Below are 5,053 nucleotides of genomic sequence, written 5' to 3' on the forward strand. Positions count from 1 at the left end.
GCTGGGGCTCCGCTGCGACTTCTAGCTCTGTCCCCGTCTCTGTAGTTCTGAGCTATCAGCAGCCGGGGATTTAAAATCCCCGCCTGCTGGTAGCTCTGATTGTGGTTGGCTGAATTGCTTCAGCCAATCACAATCAGAGCTACCAGCAGGAGGGGATTTTAAATCCCCAGCTGCTGATAGCTCAGCAGCGCTACAGAGCCGGGGATAGCGGCAGAAGTCCCCGCTGAGCCCCGGCAGCTGCTAGTGGCTTTGCAGGGAAAAGCCTTGTAAAATAGTTAAAAAAAATTTAAAAAATAGATACTCACCTCCCTTCAGCTGCCGGGGCACAGCCGCGTCTTCTCCTGCTGTCCCCTGCACTGTGGTGCTGATCTATCAGCAGCCGGGGATTTAAAATCCCTGCCTGCTGAAAGAGCTGTATGTAATTGGCTGAGGTCAGCCAATCACAGGCAGCCCTCACCTGTCATTCATTCAGCTGTTTCAGCAGGCGGGGATTTTAAAGTGCAGGGGACAGCAGGGGAAGACTCGGCTGTGCCCTGGCAGCTGAAGGGAGGTGAGTATCTATGTTTTTTTTTTTTTAAATCACTTTTAATTGATTTCCAGGGAAGAGCTTATATGTAAAGCCGTTCCCTGAAAAACAATTCAGGTGTGCAACAGACCATTGTCTTCAATGGAGCCGCCGCCAGCAGCAGCGGCTCCATTGAAGTGAATGGCTGCTTTTTTTTTTTTTTTTTTCACCCAAATTTTTCATTTTCAGTTAAGAGCCTATATGTAAAGCTCTTCGCTGAAAAACAATTTGGTGGTGCCAGCAGACTATTGTCTTCAATGGAGCCGCCGGCAGCAGCAGCGGCTCCATTGATGAGAATGCCTGCATTTTTTTTTACACTAAAACCTTTCTTTTTCAGGGACGGGCTTATATGTAAAGTCCTTCCCTGAAAAGGAATGCAGGGAGCCAGCAGGTCATTGTTTTCAATGGAGCCGCCGGCAGCAGCCGCGGCTCCATTGAAAACAATGCGTGCATTCCCTATGGTGCACGCATGTCCTATCTTTGCAGGCACGCACCTGCAAAGTACGGACATGTGCACACACCATAGGGAATGCAGTGTTGTAAACACAAGCGTGTTTTTGTGCGTGCGTACGCACGCACCAAAACAAGCTAGTCTGAACGGGCCCTTAACAGGCATTTCTAAGTTTTGTTTTTTATTACTACTTTACCAAAAATCACCACTCTCAATGAGCTTTCTTTGTTCTCTTCTGTTTAAAAGAAGAGTAGTCATTACCAGTAGCAATTCAATGTATATAACAGTGTTGCACACCTCATTCTTGCTCAGTTGAAAGCCTCAAAAACTCATCATGGAGGAGAGGGAGTTGGAAGACTTTTGAACACATTTCTCCCTTGGCCACCTATTGAAATGTTCCCTGAAAGTGTAGTCTAAAACCATCACATTTGCACTTTTTACCAGCTTTGATTTAATAATATTTCAGCAAATGTTGAGTATTCATCTCAGTTTAGACACAAAGCTTTTGAATAAATTACTAATGTAAATAATATTTGTATATATCTTTCTGCACACTTCTTAGTGTACACCTGCAAAAATAGGTATGGAGCAAGCAATAATTGTGAATTATTTCATGTTTTTTGATTTGCTAGAAAACACTTCATTGCTTCTCGTTTGTTTTAGAAATGTTTATCTTGATATATAACACAATACATGCAGTGATGCAGCAAACCTTAATTTTACAATTTCGATGGCATGTGATGTGTTACACGTAAATTTAAAGGTTGCTGCATGACGGGATGCAGCATATCAAATATGTATGCTAAGAGTAGATCTAATTTCCTTTTTATTTGGGAGAAGGCAAAGGCCAAAATCTCTGTTCTTTCAGATAAATTGAATTGCTGCTAAAATGAAAAAGCTTTTAGATATTTATTTTATTTAAAAAAATGCAAGTTGTAGAAATTGCAAATTAACTTAATTTAAGGAAGAAAATCAGAGCCCGAAAATCAATTGTGGGTTTGATTAAAACAAAAAGGAAAAAACTTGATGAAAGCTCAAATTAATGCAACACTAAGCACAAACTTAACAGATATTACTAAGTTTTATTTTTTGACAATTTTACCAAATATCAAACCTTAGACTTACTCCGAAAGTTTTCTTTTTTTTTTAAAACAATTTCTTTTTATTGAATAATGGGATAACAGTAGAGATGAGCGAACGTACTCGTCCGAGCTTGATACTCGTTCGAGTATTAGCGTCTTCGAGATGCTCATTACTCGTGACGAGTACCACGCGATGTTCGAGTTACTTTCACTTTCATCTCTGAGACGTTAGCGCGCTTTTCTGGCCAATAGAAAGACAGGGAAGGCATTACAACTTTCCCCTGCGACGTTCAAGCCCTATACCACCCCCCTGCAGTGAGTGGCTGGCGAGATCAGGTGTCACCCGAGTATATAAATCGGCCCCTCCCGCGGTTCGCCACAGATGCGTTCTGACAGAGATCAGGGACAGTGCTGCTGGTGCCGGAGCTGCTATAGGGAGAGCGTTAGGAGTATTTTAGGCTTCAAGAACCCCAACGGTCCTTCTTAGGGCCACATTTAACCGTGTGCAGTAGTGTGGAGGCTGCTTTTTGCAGTGTTGCACATTTTTTTTTTTTTTTGTATATCGGCCGTGCAGAGCATTGCGCCCTGCAGTAATTATACATAGTCCAGGGCCAGTAGTGGTGGTGAGGCAGGGACAGAAGACATATTGATTGAATATAGGCAGTGGGCCTTTCCAAAAACATTTGGGAAAAAAAATCTATTTGGGCTGCCTGTGACTGTCCTCAGTGTACTGGGTCTGTGCTGGGGGTAGTTGTCCTCCTAATTCATACGCAGCCAGCTAAGTGTTACAGCAGGCTTGCGCAAAATTATTTCCTGGCTCTGTGTTGGCTGTTACATCACCGCTGTATTCCAGTCCACAGTGCAACAGTCTGCAGTTATTTTACATACTCCAGGGCCAGTAGTGGTGGTGAGGCAGGGACAGAAGACATATTTATTGAATAAAGGCAGTGGGGCTTTCCAAAAACATTTGGGAAAAAAAATCTATATGGGCTGCCTGTGACTGTCCTCAGTGTACTGGGTCTGTGCTGGGTGTAGTTGTCCTCCTAATTCATACGCAGCCAGCTAAGTGTTACAGCAGGCTTGCGAAAAATTATTTCCTGGGTCTGTGTTGGCTGTTACATCACCGCTGTATTCCAGTCCACAGTGCAAGAGTGTGCAGTTATTTTACATACTCCAGGGCCAGTAGTGGTGGTGAGGCAGGGACAGAAGACATATTTATTGAATATAGGCAGTGGGCCTTTAAAAAACATTTGGGAAAAAAAATCTATTTGGGCTGCCTGTGACTGTCCTCAGTGTACTGGGTCTCTGCTGGGGGTAGTTGTCCTCCTAATTCATACGCAGCCAGCTAAGTGTTGCAGCAGGCTTGCGCAAAATTATTTCCTGGCTCTGCTGTGCGTTCCGTAAGCGAAGTCAGCCTCCAACCACAGGCCAATAAGCGGCACATTTAATTACAGCGTTCTGTTTCTGCACTACTGGTAATACAGCATGCTGAGGGGTAGGGGTAAGCCTAGAGGACGAGGACGCGGAGGCCCAAGTCAGGGTGTGGGCACAGTCCGAGCCAGTGCGGTGGCCAGGGGTAGAGGCAGGGCCAGACCGAATAATCCACCAACTGTTTCCCAAAGCGCCCCCTCGCGCCATGCCACCCTGCAGAGGTCAAGGTGCTCTACGGTGTGGCAGTTTTTCACAGAGACGCCTGACGACCGACGAACAGTGGTGTCCAACCTTTGTCGCGCCAAGATCAGCTGGGGAGCCACCACCACCAGCATGCGCAGGCATATGATGGCCAAGCACCCCACAAGGTGGGACAAAGGCCGTTCACCGCCTCCTGTTTGCACCGCTGCCTCTCCCCCTGTGCCCCAACCTGCCACTGAGATCCAACCCCCCTCTCAGGACACAGGCACTACCGTCTCCTGGCCTGCACCCACACCCTCACCTCCGCTGTGCTCGGCCCCATCCACCAATGTCTCTCAGCGCACCGTCTAGCCGTCGCTAGCGCAAGTGTTTGAGCGCAAGCGCAAGTACGCCGCCACGCACCCTCACGCTCAAGCGTTAAACGTGCACATAGCCAAATTTATCAGCCTGGAGATGCTGCCGTATAGGGTTGTGGAAACGGAGGCTTTCAAAGGTATGATGGCGGCGGCGGCCCCGCGCTACTCAGTTCCCAGTCGCCACTACTTTTCCCGATGTGCCGTCCCAGCCCTGCACGACCACGTCTCCCGCAACATTGTACGCGCCCTCACCAACGCGGTTACTGGCAAGGTCCACTTAACAACGGACACGTGGACAAGCACAGGCGGGCAGGGCCACTATATCTCCCTGACGGCACATTGGGTGAATTTAGTGGAGGCTGGGACAGAGTCAGAGCCTGGGACCGCTCACGTCCTACCCACCCCCAGAATTGCGGGCCCCAGCTCGGTGCTGGTATCTGCGGCGGTGTATGCTTCCTCCACTAAACCACCCTCCTCCTCCTCCAACGCAACCTCTGTCTCGCAATCAAGATGTGTCAGCAGCAGCAGCACGTCGCCAGCAGTCGATGTCGCGCGGCGTGGCAGCACAGCGGTGGGCAAGCGTCAGCAGGTCGTGCGGAAACTACTCAGCTTAGGAGAGAAGAGGCACACGGCCCACGAACTGCTGCAGGGTCTGACAGAGCAGACCGACCGCTGGCTTGCGCCACTGAGCCTCCAACCGGGCATGGTCGTGTGTGACAACGGCCGTAACCTGGTGGCGGCTCTGCAGCTCGGCAGCCTCACGCACGTGCCATGCCTGGCCCATGTCTTTAATTTGGTGGTTCAGCGCTTTCTGAAAAGCTCCCCACACTTGTCATAACTGCTCGGAAAGGTGCGCTGGGTCAGCGCACATTTCCGCAACTCCAAGACGGACGCTGCCACCCTGCGGACCCTGCAACATCGGTTTAATCTGCCAGTGCACCGACTGCTGTGCGACGTGCCCACACGG

At 48.8% G+C, this 5,053-nt stretch overlaps 1 non-coding gene across 1 annotated transcript; it reads right to left on the reverse strand.

Annotated features, from left to right (window-relative positions):
• Positions 1-1,220: 1,220 nt before the first annotated feature.
• On the reverse strand, positions 1,221-1,432 carry LOC136626808 (small nucleolar RNA U3). Its single transcript, XR_010792663.1, has one exon. It is a non-coding gene; the product is annotated as a small nucleolar RNA U3 (small nucleolar RNA).
• Positions 1,433-5,053: the final 3,621 nt, after the last annotated feature.

Source organism: Eleutherodactylus coqui, chromosome 4 (assembly GCF_035609145.1).
Source record: "Eleutherodactylus coqui strain aEleCoq1 chromosome 4, aEleCoq1.hap1, whole genome shotgun sequence".
NCBI classification, from domain to species: domain Eukaryota; kingdom Metazoa; phylum Chordata; class Amphibia; order Anura; family Eleutherodactylidae; genus Eleutherodactylus; species Eleutherodactylus coqui.